The sequence below is a fragment of the Coturnix japonica genome, unplaced genomic scaffold (assembly GCF_054131305.1).
Source record: "Coturnix japonica strain WE unplaced genomic scaffold, WE-NBRP24 Scf053, whole genome shotgun sequence".
Taxonomy (NCBI): Eukaryota; Metazoa; Chordata; class Aves; order Galliformes; family Phasianidae; genus Coturnix; species Coturnix japonica.
The window spans coordinates 422268-436290 of NW_028188956.1; the positions used below are offsets into that span (position 1 = coordinate 422268).

Below are 14023 nucleotides of genomic sequence, written 5' to 3' on the forward strand. Positions count from 1 at the left end.
ATTGTTTTTCCCAGTTTATGTTAATAGTCAGACTTACAATTCTTAATCAGCCAATATTGTTTGACCCTTAGCTCCAGTTTTATTAAATTTCTTGCCAGGGTAACCTGACAGATACAAGAATTTCTGTATTCCTACTTGTTTTCTTAGCTTATATTTAATTAATTCCAAAAGTAAGCCTTTTCTTGTTGGGCAGTAGCACCTACTAATGTTACAAAACCATCTATGGGTAGTAAGAAGCTCCCATATCCATCAGAAAATGAACTACTTTATCCTGCTTCCTTAGCTGCAGTTTCATCGGTGTATCTGCTAGGGTTAACTTCCCAAGTTCTCATTGTTCAGTTCTGCAATCAGAGGCAATTCCTTCTCACTCAGCTTGGTCGGATTTCTCTACCAGTGTCCCACTGCATTTGCACACTGCTTTCATTCCAGCGGGGCAGAGCCCTCCCTGGGCTCTTCAAGCCTCCCTCCCCTTTCCTCGTGGGGGATCCCTGGGTCCTATGGCCCTACTCTAGCACCACAACAGTAACAGCTGTTATTATTCTCAATTTCCTGAACATCTCTGATTCTCAATCAGGTGTTTGTTTTGTTTTCTGTTGTTGTTGTTGTTTGTTTGTTTTCTTCTTATTGTACTCCTCTCTTTAGACCTGACATCCCTGTTTTTATCTTTGCCTTCCTCAACCTGTGTCCTTCCCAAACTTTTTCGCTTTCCAAACTCTAATCATTACATTTCACCTCCTCTCCAGAGCCTTCCAGTGCTGCCCAGATTTCAGATTTCCCACATCTCTGCACATGAAGGCTATTCTCACTTGCAATGCCCTGTCCTCTCCACCTCCCCCTTTGCAGTTTACAGCAGCAGTCTCTGACCCTGGCTCCCTCTCCCACTCTGAGAGTTCTGATTGCAGGGGAACGGTGCGGGGGGGTTGTTCTCATGCCAGCACAGATAAACTCACTTTCTCTTTAACCCTTTTTCCTCTGTACACTATTCCACTATTTGTACCCTCAGTTACACTTCCACATACCCTCAACTATACTTCCGTATGCCATTAACAACTACACTTTCTTATACCAGCAAAACAGTTTGTCCCATTCCCTTCAAAACCCACAAATCAAGCAACACAGTTCTTCAGTTTCCATAAACACCCTTACTACCTTATAACTTTCCCTTAGCAATCCATATCATTCAGTTATAAACCTCTCGCCACAGAGCCAGCACTGACTGACCCACCTCCCTTACACCTCTTCGCAGGCAGAACACAGTATCACATAAATGGCTTGATACTCATTCCACACAGACATCCCTCTATATGTTCATTGTCCCTGTCCTCTAGCTTATACATCAACCACCACTGATTACAATATTTAATCAGGATTTTTTTTTTCGGCTCAGGGTTCCTCCTGGTTCCCCAGCGATATCTCGCCAATGTGCCAGTATACACCCCAGGGGTGAGCGCGCAGGGACCTCTTTGCTCTGTGATTTTCCCATTGTAACTTAATATAAACCACCATATTCTTTTATAAGTAAAACCACTTCTGACACAACAGCATTGTTATGACTTATGACCACATACTTTACAACAACCAGTAATTAATAATACAAAATAAACATGTATTAAAACAAAGACATACAAGTATTGGAGACAACTTTCGCTTCATCCGTCCCCGGCTGTTTCCCTCGCGGGAGGACGGAACCGCGGGTCGGGACTCCGCACTCGCCCCGCAGCTGTGCTGCGTCTCACTCACACCACACTCACATGACAATTCAAGCACAATTACATTATATCATTTGTTAAGCTTAACCAAAGATGTTAAGAACACCGGTGCTAGTTGTTGACTTAGGTCACCTATATAAACAGCACTGTACGATACCAATTATCCCAGGATTACCCAAATCACCCTGTACCAGAGAGCAGACAAGTTCTGCCCAATTAGCAATCACCTGAATGTGAGCAATAGCTCTTTTACCATGCGTACGACTTACTGGCCCCTTTGTAGGCACTCCCTAGGGAGTCCTAACCCAGCCGGCAACCTAACCTAACCCGTGAGCTCACATCCCTGGGGGGGAGCACGCCGACTCCACTGTGCCCTGCGTAGGACGTCTCCTCACGACTTACGGGTCCCCCATTTCACAAACCTGGTCCGCTGATAGATGGTTCTTGTCTGCTCCTGCAGTGATCAGATGAGGGAGGGGAGTCCTTCCGAGAAATCTCGGGGCGCGCCAAAGGCGTCCCCCTTCTCAGCTGGTCCTGCAGCCGAACAGAGAGGGTCCCATCTGGGGTGCCAAATTGACTTGCGGAATCAAACTCTATAATCCAGAGATGGGTTATAAAGCAGGTATGTTTATTCCAGCGTTGCGCAGCGCCGGGTGCAAGGGGGATAGCTCCTCCAAACTTGCACACCGTAAAGAGAAAAGTGTGTTACAGATATAGGTTAAGCTAATACATAATCAATAGTCTCCTCCTCAGTTTGATTACATATTCATTACATTCCCTATGGCCCCGTTCCCTGCGACCCCATTCCCTCATTCCCCCTGACCCCATTCCCCGCGACCCTTGCCGATGTTTTGGGGTGAAATTCTTCTTCTGTTTTCTTCTTGGTGTTATCTGCTGTTATTGTTCTCCCATGTCGGCATCATCTTGCCCGGGGGGGGATCTAATCCTTCTTGTCAGAGGTCTCCGGACAGTTTCTTCTTATCTTTATTGCTTTATTTTGACTAAGTGTTTGCAATTCCCCCTTTCCCTGCACTTTTAAATGTACAGTTACCCTTTGTCTTGGTTTCTGTGAAGTTCCCCTTTCCCTTTCTATAGCAAAGTGTTACCTTACCACCATTTTGAGGCTTTGCTCACTCTTCAGAGTGCCCAGGGCTGTCCTGCAGAGCAGGGTCCCTGCTGTGCCCCAGGGGCTGTGTGCCGGGTATGGGACTCTGCCGCCTGCCAGGCTCAGCACTCAGCCTGCCCGGGGAGCTGCCCAGGGCGCTGTGGGGAGATGTGTGGGAGGAAGGAGCCCCCGGCAGGGCTTGTGCTGCCACAGCTGCTGCCTGGGGCAGGGGATCACAGCTCCACTGCACAACAGTATGTTTGTGAACGGTCTTGGCAAGAGGAGAGCGAAGGCAGGTTTCCATTTTCTTTTCTGGGGCAAAAAGAATTGAAGTCAGAAACCTTAAAGGGGCTGTCAGAGATCTGGGAATTTTTCGTCAGTCATTTCCTTGTTTTGTGAGCAGTCACACAAGATGTGCTCTCAGTCTACCTCTTCTCTAAGAATGGAACCAATTGTAATTATCTTCATTTTCTGCAGGCATGAATAATTCACTTATCATAAAAACAGGAAGCATTATCTAACTGAAACTGAATGCCACTGAAGCTGGGGTAGGGGGCTCTAAGAGCACTTGGGGTAAAGATAAGACAAGAAACAGTAGGAAATATCCAGGGAGAAGGGATAAGAAAAGAAGAGGAAGGTCAGAGCTCCATATGCTGCTTCTGCTTTAGGAATGCTAAAATACATGAAATTAAATGCAAGTAATGGTGCTAAATGTACACTGTTGTAAGAGAATAAAAACATTTCATAGTATAGCAGGAGGAGTGTCTCTGAGAATGGTCTGGACTTGTCATTATCTTCTGCACTCTGAGCAGGACTCCAAGCCCAACAACAGCAGATGTCCAACAGCAGCTCCATCAGCGAGTTCCTCCTGCTGCCGTTGGCAGACACGTGGAAGCTGCAGCTCCTGCACTTCTGGCTCTTCCTGGGCATCTACCTGGCTGCCCTCCTGGGCAACGGCCTCATCAGCACAGCCGTAGCCTGCGACCGCCGCCTGCACACCCCCATGTACTTCTTCCTCCTCAACCTGGCCCTCCTCGACCTGGGCTGCATCTCCACCACTCTCCCCAAAGCCATGGCCAACGCCCTCTGGGACACCAGGGCCATCTCCTACACAGGATGTGCTGCACAGCTCTTTTTCTTTGTCCTCTTACTCTCAGCAGAGTTTTCCCTTCTCACCATCATGTCCTATGACCGCTGCGTTGCCATCTGCAAGCCCCTGCACTACGGGACCTTGATGGACAGCACAGCTTGTGCCACCATGGCAGCAGCTGCCTGGGGCACTGGGGTTCTCAATTCCCTGCTGCACACTGCCAGTACGTTTTCACTGCCTCTCTGCCAAGGCAATGTTGTGAACCAGTTTTTCTGTGAAATCCCCCAGATCCTCAAGCTCTCCTGCTCAGCCTCCTATCTCAGGGAAGTTGTGCTTCTCATTTTTAATGCCAGTTTAGTCTTTGGTTGCTTTGTTTTCATAGTTGTGTCCTATGTGCAGATCTTCCTGGCTGTGCTGAGGATGCCCTCTGAGCAGGGACGGCACAAAGCCTTCTCCACGTGCCTCCCTCACCTGGCCGTGGTCTCCCTAGTTGTCAGCACTGCCATTTTTGCCTACCTGAAACCCCCCTCCATTTCCTCCCCACTCCTGGATCTGACAATGGCACTTCTGTACTCAGTGGTTCCTCCAACACTGAACCCTATTATCTACAGCGTGAGGAACAGGGAGATCAAGCACGCTCTCAGGAAGGTGTTGTAATACGCACTATTCCAGCTTTCATAAAATGCACAACTTCCTCATAGGATTCCCAATGATGGTTCTTTATGTTTTATGCATCTTTGATTGTTTGATTATGTGAGATATAGCAACGTGCAAAAAAATATATATATATTATTGAACTTAAAAATAAAATTGTATTACACCTCTTTCCAAACTGATTTCAATTTTTTCACTCCAAGAGATCATGTAAACATGTATCCAGATTCCCCGAATACGTTCAAGTATACCTATAAAGGTTTCACAATAGACTTTTACTTTGCTTTTCTTTCTTCCTACTTTGTCTGGATTTGGGGAGGTACAAGCAGCTCAACGTGTTCTTTTCATTTCTGATCTCTTTACACCACCACAGTGCTCTCAAGCCCTCTCATTTGTGCAGTCCTGATTGTCTTGTGGGTCTCACGACAGTCCTGCTGCCTCTACAGCAGCAATCCAGGGCTGCAGTCAGTAGCCGGCAATATGAACAGGTCTGTCAGAGCTGGTCTCCTTGCTGGCACTGCCATAACAAGAGGGCCCCTTTAGTGCAGGACCAGAGAACTGGAGGGAGGCCTCTTCCAAAGCTGGGGTAAGGAATATACCTCAGGAGCTGCTCCCTGAGAAAACCTTGAGATCTTCTGGTGCTCTTCAGTGTGTGACCAGATCAGACTGAATAGTCCCAAGAAGATCAGTAAGAGACTTGGGGCAGTGCTGTGGTTTAAATTTTATGGGTTGAGATAAAGAGAAAAAGAAAAAGATAATAATTATGACAAATGTATTTATACATATATAATGTATTTAGTATGTTTTCACACATATACAACTTACGCAGTTGCAATGATATATGAATTAAGCCCTATGTTTATCTTTTTGCAAGTCCAGGACTAGTTGCAGGGGTTTTAGCAGCCATAGGGTTCACTGTAGGAGCTGTACTGACTTTCAGGCTGTTGCAAGAGTTGAAGTGACCTCAGAGTTCATTGCCAGAGCTGGGACCACCACAGAAGATGTGACTATGTTGGAGCAGCCACTGTGCTCATTGGAGGGGTTGGAGTGACCACAGGGCTGAACCTCCTGGCACAGTGCACCTCACCTGGGAGGAATTTGTTTCACTTTCTTATCACTGTACTTGGAACAGCTACAGGACCTGTAGCAGGAGTGACTGCAGAGCTCATTATGAGGGATGGAGTGACAGCGGGATCTGTCCAGAGCGTGGAGTAACTGCAGGACGTGTAGCAAAACCTTGGAGCTGCTGCAGGGTCTGTGCCAGGAGTTGCAGAGGCTGCAGCACTGTCAGCATTTCCAGCTCTCTTCCCCTTGATGATGCTGAAGACCCACTTATGGAGCTAGGGATGCAGTTATGGGGTTGGGGACTCAGATATGGGTCTGTGTTCCCACTTATGGGGCTGGAGAGGCAGTTATGGGATCGGGGATGCAGTTATGGGGCTGTGGATGCATTTATGGGGCTGGAGATGAACCTATGGGGCTGGGGAACCACTTATGGGTCACACTTATGGGGCTGGGTACAGGTATGTCAAGCAGGGATCCCCATAGTGTCCCCACTGGTGTCACACTTATGGGGCTAGAGATGCAGTTATCGGGTTGGGGATGCAGTTATGGGGCTGGGGAGGCAGTTATGTGGCTGGGGAGGCAGTTATGGGGCTGGGGAGGCAGTTATGGGGCTGGGGAGGCACTTATGTGTCACACTTATGGGGCTGGGGTCACCCTTATGGGTCCCCATTGGCCCCTATGGGGTCACACTTATGGGTCACACTCATGGGGCTGAGGATGCACTTATGGGGCTGGGGATGCACTTATGGGTCAAACTTATGTGGCTAGAATCATATTTATAGGGATTATGGGTCTCACTTATGGGGCTGGGGACACATTTATGGGGCTGGGGACTCAGTTATGCAGCTGCAGATGCAGTTATGGGTCACACTTATGGGGATGGGAATGCAGATATGGGTCATATTTATGGGGCTGAAGACACAGTTATGGGGCTGGGGACCCACTTATGGGGCTGGAGATGCAGTTATAGGGCTGGGGAGTCACTTAGGAACACAGTTATAGGGTTGGGGTCACACTTATGGGTCTGGGGTCACAATTATGGTTCTTGGGTCCCACTTATGGGTCTGAGGACCCACTTATGGGGCTGGAGCCTCCCTTATGGGTCACACTTATGGGGCTGGGGTCACACTTATGGGGCTGGGGACTCAGTTATGGGGTTGTGTTCCCACTTATGGGGCCGGGGATGTAGTTATGGGTCACACTTATGGGGCTGGGGTTACAGTTATTGGGCTGGGGATGCACTTATGGGGCTGGGGACATCTCGAAGTCTTTAGGGTCACGCTTATGGGGCTGGGGAGGCACTTACAGGGCTGGGGAGGCACTTATGGGGCTGGGGTCCCCATTGGCCCCTATGGGGTCATACTTATGGGTCAAACTTATGGGGATTGAGATGCAGTTATGGGGCTGGGGATGCAGTTATGGGGCTGGAGTCCCCATTGGCCCCTATGGGGTCACACTTATGGGGCTTTGTTCCCACTTATGGTTCCGTATTCCCATTTATGGGGCTGGGGTCCCCATTGTCCCCTATGGGGTCACACTTATAGGTATGGAGCCTTACTTATGGGGCTGGAGTCCAACTTAGGAACTCAGTTATGGGATTTTAGGTCCCACTTATGGGTCTGTGTTCCTACTTTTGGGGCTGGGGTCCCCATTCACCCCTATGAGGTCCCACTTATGGGTCGCACTCACCTTGTTGCTTGCCAGCCTTCCCATTGTCATTGGGGTGAATGAGGTCCCATGTAAATGGGGATTGGGGTCACACTTATGGGTCTGTGTTCACACTTATGGGGTTTGGGGTCACACTTATGGGGCTGGGGATGCAGTTATAGGGCTGGGGAGGCACTTACGGGGCTAGAATCATAAGGTTTGGGGTCTCACTTATGGAGCTGGGGTCATACTTATGGGTCTAGGGACCCACTAGTGTGTGCCCCGGTGGCACAAGTGGTAGCAGTGCCGTGTTGCAACACCGGAGGCCCTGGGTTCGAATCCCCCTGTGGCGCAAGTGGTAGAAGTGCCGCTCTGCTACACAGAGGCTCGAATCCTGGGGGGTTGGACTCGATGATCTCTAAGGTCCCTTCCAACTCGTACGAGACTGTGACACTGTGATACTGTGATGATACTTATGGGGCTGGAGCCTCATTTATGGGTCACACATATGGAGTTTGGGGTCCCACTTATGGGCCTAGGGACCCACTTATGGGGCTGGGGTCACACTTATGGGGCTTGGGGTCCCCATTGGCTCCTATGGGGTCACACTTATGGGTCTGGTGACCCACTTATGGGTCTAGGGACTTATGGGCTGGGGTTACACTTATGGGGCTTGGGGTCCCCATTGGCCCCTATGCGGTCACACTTATGGGTCTGGGGTAACACTTATGGGTCTGGTGACCCACTTATGGGTCTGTGTTCCCACTTATGGGTCACACTTATGGTGCTGGGGACCCACTTATGGGGCAGGGGTCACACTTCTGGGATTTTGGGTCACACTTATGGGGCTGGGGATGCAGTTATGGGTCCCACTTATGGGTCTGGTGACCCACTAATGGGTCTAGGGACCCACTTATGGGGCTGGGGTCACAGTTATTGGGACCCCATTAGGGTTTATGGGGACGTCATTAGTGTTTGGGGTCACAGATATGGGGCTGGAGCCTCACTTATGGGTCTCAGTTATGGGTCTGTGTTCACACTTATGGGGCTAGGAGTCCCTATTGGCCCCTATAGGGTCACTTTTATGGGGCTGGGGATGCAGTTATGGGGCTGGAGCCTCACTTATGGGTCACACTTATGGGAGTGGGGACATCTTGAAGTCTTTAGGGTCACACTTATGGGCCTGAGGACCCGCTTACGAGTCTGTGTTCCCACTTATGTGTCTGTGTTCCCACTTACGGGTCTGGAGCCTCACTTGTGGGTCACAATTATGGGGCTGGAGCCTCACTTACGTGTCTGGAGCCTCACTTATGGGGCCTGGGGTCCCCATTGGCCCCTATGGGGTCACACTTATGGGTTGCACTTACCTTGTTGCTTGCCAGCCTTCTCATTGTCATTGGGGTGAATGTGGTCCCATATAAAGGCCTGTCTCGCTCCAATTTAGGAGTGAGGCAAAGGTTCTTTTGATATGTTATGCCCGGCATGAGATTAAGAAGAAGAGCATTCAAATGTTGATCCGACCAGTTTATTAGAGGTGATAGACAACTGAGGGGATGGGGAAGGGAGAGCGACGAATACCAAAATTAGGGTGATGGGGACGGGAAAGTAGGCGATAGAAAAAGGTAGAAAAGAGCAAGAATTACGTTAAAGCGGGGAATAGTCACCTCCTGGATGCAGCAGCGACCTGTAGTACGTTGTTATGTTGGTAGGGGAGAGCAGCAGCAGAGTAGCAGGCCGCAAGCAGCAGATCGGTGCAGCGCAGAAGGCGGTCACAGTACCGTGGTCTCAAGAAGCGGAGTGTCGGGCAGCGAGGTCTCACGGAGCAGAGTCTCGAGCAGCAATCCCAGGAGAGACAGTAGGCAGCAGTAGGACAACGGTGGAGGAATCTGAGGTCAGTTACCTAAAAGGTTCTTCAGCATGCAGGCATCTTCTTCAGCATGCAGGCGCTCACGTACTGAGGCATCTGATGACAGAAAACCTCCTTGTTTCCGTAGTGAGGCATCTGGTATCAGAAAACCCAAATTCGCGATTAGTCCGTGCCCTTTTTATCCTACTTCTTCCCAGCCTTCGTGACATTTCTGGAAGGCTCGGGTCAGAGTCATGTGAATTCCTCGGAGATGGCCATCTTCCTTGAGATAGGCCCACACAAAAAGACCACTTTAGGGCCATTAATCAGCATCTTATCTCTCTTATAGCTCCCAGACTTGTCCATCTCTTGAACAAAGGGATTTCTCGAACCTTGGTTCCTGTGTGTCTCAGACAAAGGGAGTCCTGGAACCTTGGCCAGGACTTGCCTGAACTTGTTCATTTCAGCAAACTTTGAGACAGTAATGTAAAAAGCATGGCCTCTTACACCACCCCATGACTCAAAGTTTGCTTAAAAATGGACCACTGCTGATCCAGGATGGTGAGAAAAAGATAGCAAGCATGAGGGAAAAGGAAGGTGAGGGTGGTTTAATGCAATGATTACAAAAGATCTCTTGATGTGCTCAACTTCTCCATCACTTGAGGAGGTTACAAAATACATGGACGATACAACACATTGGATAAGTTCAATGAAACGTGATATCATACACAAAACAAACATGAAAGTTGCAACCACACACAATAGATATAATAAGATGCATTTTACACACAGACCACCTGGAAGCCAGGAAAAAAGGTCAAGGTCTGGACTTTTCCAAGTTTGGACAGGAACATGTCCTATTTTCTGTATACCTTCAGCAATTGGTTTAACTTTACCATTATAAATCTTTAAACAACAGGTGGAATCATTTAATTTGACACAGGCACCTCTCAGTGATTCTTCAGGAGGGGTGAGACAAATATTACATAATGAATAAAAGGTAGAAAGTGAGAAGGAACAGCCATACACTGAAAACAACCATACATTTAACAATGACCAATAGCAATAAATAAACAAGTAAAATAATAGGGATCTTTGTGTCAGAAGAACTTTCCACTTGAGCATTTCCAAAACAGTTCAATTGCTGAGAGATATAAATACTAGTCTGGCAAGTTTAAGAACTGTTATAGTCACAACATAGTGTAGGATACCCCAGAATTTAAATCATAGGGAGTAATCCCAGAAACATACATGTTTCTTGTCAAAAACTCAGACACTTTCCAACAACCATGTTTTGAATGGAACTCCTGGACTGATGAGACACTGAAAAGCATCAGTGCAAAGCATTTTATGATAAATTTCACTTTTGTGACTACATCTAATATATATTAGATGGGTTCCATTGCTCATTTCCCAGTTCATTAGGAATTTGGAAACACCATGGAGTTACATGCAAATCACCATCAAGTTTGACCAAAAGAGGTGAAATAAGGGGTCAAAAGGAATGATTACCACTGTGCAAAGAGTACAAGAAAGCCAGGGTGACCTGGAAAAAAAAAAACTCTGAACCCAATTGTGAAGTTTAAACAGATCCAAAGACTGATATCAATCACAACTCACAACTACAGCAAACAAAAACATAATACTATTGCAACCAAATATGTAATAAAGAGATATATCAGTATTCTAGCATGATCACATCTTCAATTTTTCTGTCATAAAATACAAATGGTTAAAATCAGCTACAAGCCATTCTGTTCCGTGAAGGTCCCACGGGGATCTTCTGTAAAATAAAGCAAGACAACTTGCCCTTTGGGGGCTTTGTTAATACAATTATCTTCTCCTTTTGTTATGAGCTTTCTAACACATCCACCCTTCACTGCTTTCCACCCCCCCCCCCCCCCCACCACCTCCCTCTCATCTGGGGGAGGGGGCGAAAGTATCAACTTTCCTTGGGCTTTTGTTCTGGCCACAAGTTAACTAATTTCTCTAGCCTGACTGTGGGTAATCCATTCATCAAATCTCGTGGAACACCCTTTTGCCAGCCCAGTGTCCAGAGACGATTACGTTTATGATCAATATTTCTCCTACCTGTTCTTACTGGCAATGAGACCCTTCCAGTTCCACTAAGCTTTGGGCTAGGTGGCCTAGGAGCAAGGGTGGTTGCTGCGAGCCTTACTTCCCCTGGCTCAGATTTACTGGAAGAAGCCACAGGCCCATACTTCCTTTCATAATTAATCAACTCTTGGGCAACCTCCCCCCATGTCCATACATTGTACCCTGACTGCAAATGGCCGGAGGTGCCAGTTCCTTCTAATGCTGGCCGGGTTCTTTCTCCCTGAGGCATAGCTTGTATTTTTCCCTGTAGCTGTATACCTATGGGTTTCAGCGATTCTGGAAGCCCCCTAATTAAAGGAGTCATCCTTTCAGGATCCACAGGCATCATCATAGGTGATTCGTGCCATGGCTGCAATTTCCTGTCATACATCATTTGCAGGCAAGCGGACTTTTGGACACTTTCAACCAATTGGTCAACTGTCCCATTAATGGCAAGAGGGTCTCCCCTTTCTAAAGGGTTGAGACCACCAGCCCAGTAAGCAGCCCTTTGTGTTAGGGACCAGGGAACACGGTTATTACCAGTAGTCAAAAATACTCCTGGCCCCCAATGACCCTCAGCCTCCTTTTCGGTTAACATTATTTTTTCTCCACCAGTTAGACTGACTCTCCATACATATTCTGTTTCCGATTCCTTTGGAGAGTGGCTAAAATCCTTTTTCAGTTTTGCTAATTCAGTGGCAGAAAAGGGAATTTCTTTAACATTCATTTGAGGATCCATGTCCTCTCCATTATCAAAGGTATCTTCTGTTTTTATTAGAGGGCGCAGAGGGGCTATTGGGGTTTCAATCTTACCAAAACTTTGTTTTGTTTCTTTCAGTTCTTCCTGATACAGTTTTTCTTGTGGTGCAACATGAATATCAGTGTCACCCGTATCTTTATATGTTAAAATTTCCTTAAAAGCCATTTGTAACAAGGCCGAATTATGTCTCTCTCTTTCCAATTGTACTTCTAGATTTCCAATTTGGTTTTGCAAGGCTTTCACGAGTTCCTGGGTTGTTTTAACTGTTTCTTGTAACGACTGTATAGTCTGGTTTTCCACCTCAAACTGCTGATCTCGGAACTCCACGGCTGCTTTTAAAGCAGCACCGAGTACTGCACAAATAAATGATTTGCCTTTCTGTAGCAAAGTATTCCCTTTTCATCTACTATGGGGTACCTTTTCACTATTCACTGACACTTCATGATGGATGGGCAAGGAAGATGAGGAAAGGCAGCTGCCCTTTGTGAGAGTGCGCTGAGCTCTGCCTGGGGATGGCAGAGGAGCCAGCTGAGAACTGATGGAAAAGGCACAAAGAGGAGAGCGGCAGATTCTGTTCCTTGCATCCTAATCAGGAAGAACAAGAGGAAGAGGAAAGGCAGGAATCAGAGTTACAGCTGGGATGGAATTGTTTTCTTCAGACATTCCGCTATGGTGCAGTGTTTTGGTTCTAGGAGAAAACCATTGATAACACTCTGATGTTTTCAGTTGCTGCTAAGCAGTGTTGTACAGAGCCAAGGCCATGGTCAGTAGAGGGCACGTGGAGCTGGGAGGGAACAGAGTGAGGACAGCTGACTGAAAGTGGCCGAAAGGATGTTCTCTATCAGCTGACAGCAAGCAGAAATTGTATTGAAAGGGGTGGGAGTTCATCTCAGTCTCTTCACTGCCCAGGGCCCAGCTGAGCATCAGTCTGGCGGTGCTGAGCAAGTGCTTGTGCAACAGTTGTTACATATGATTCCATATCAACAGATATATAGTGATAACTATTACTCCTCTCCTTTTATCTCTCTTAGTAAACTGTTTTGTTACAACCCACAAGTTGTACTTTTTTTTCCCAGTTCTCATCCCCATCCCACTGGGAATGGGGCAGTGCACAAAGCACTGTGTGCTGCTGAGCCACATGTTGAGTTCAACAACCACCGTCATTTTGGTGCCCAATGTGAGGCTCCAAGGGTTGAGATAACAGCACATCTGTCCTGAGGGAGATAACACAGGGCTTTGTGAGAGTTGGAGAATTGCTGGCCATGATGCTGTTTGTTTCCCTATTTGTGGAGCTCATTCAGCCTTGAACAAGCATTACACAGGCTTTGCACAGCTCCTTGATTGCTGCTTGTTTTCCCTGTTGCACTGATTGCCAGCTCTGGGGGCAGGATTAGGATATTTATTTTGCTATGCTGTTTGACTCTGGTTTATATAGTGATAAAATTGGCAGCTGACAAAATGAAGTTTTGCATACAATCATCTTTGAGGTCATCCTTGAGTTATGGAAGTAACACTGTCTATAAGGTTAATAATTACACATTTTACATTGACTCCTCAGGGAGTCTGGCTACAGAGCAGAGAAGGGAGAAGACTTTCCAGTAGTCCCTCATTCTCACTCTCACTTCTTTTTGTCATAGAGATCGAGAGCTAGTTTCAATAGCTCCTGAGGATTTTGACAGTGCCAGCAAGGAGACCAGCTCTGACACAGCCGTTCATATTGCTGGCTACTGACTGCAGCCCCAGAGTGCTGCTGTAGACACAACAGGACTGACATGAAACCCACAAGACCTTCAAGCCTGCACAAATGAGAGGACTCGAGAGCACTGTAGCAGTGTACCAAGAGCAGGAATGAAAAGAGCCCCTTGTGCTGCTCTCCGTGGCTGCACCTCATCCAGGTCCAGACAAAGTAGGAAGAAAGAAGAGTGTCATGGTTTAATAATTTTGTAATTTTGCTATCAGTATTCCACATTATAACATTATAAAGCATGAATAATATTACTGAATCTGCAACTTACAGAAGAAGACTACATCTCCCAGAGAACAACACGAT

At 47.2% G+C, this 14023-nt stretch overlaps 1 long non-coding RNA gene across 1 annotated transcript in view; it reads right to left on the bottom strand.

Annotated features, from left to right (window-relative positions):
* Window positions 1-1318: 1318 nt before the first annotated feature.
* The window catches only part of LOC146752048 (uncharacterized), a 181521-nt gene continuing 168816 nt past the window's right edge, over window positions 1319-14023 (bottom strand). The window contains exon 2 of the long non-coding RNA XR_014941005.1: window positions 1319-2243. This is a non-coding gene — a long non-coding RNA (uncharacterized LOC146752048). The remainder of the gene's footprint in view (window positions 2244-14023) is intronic.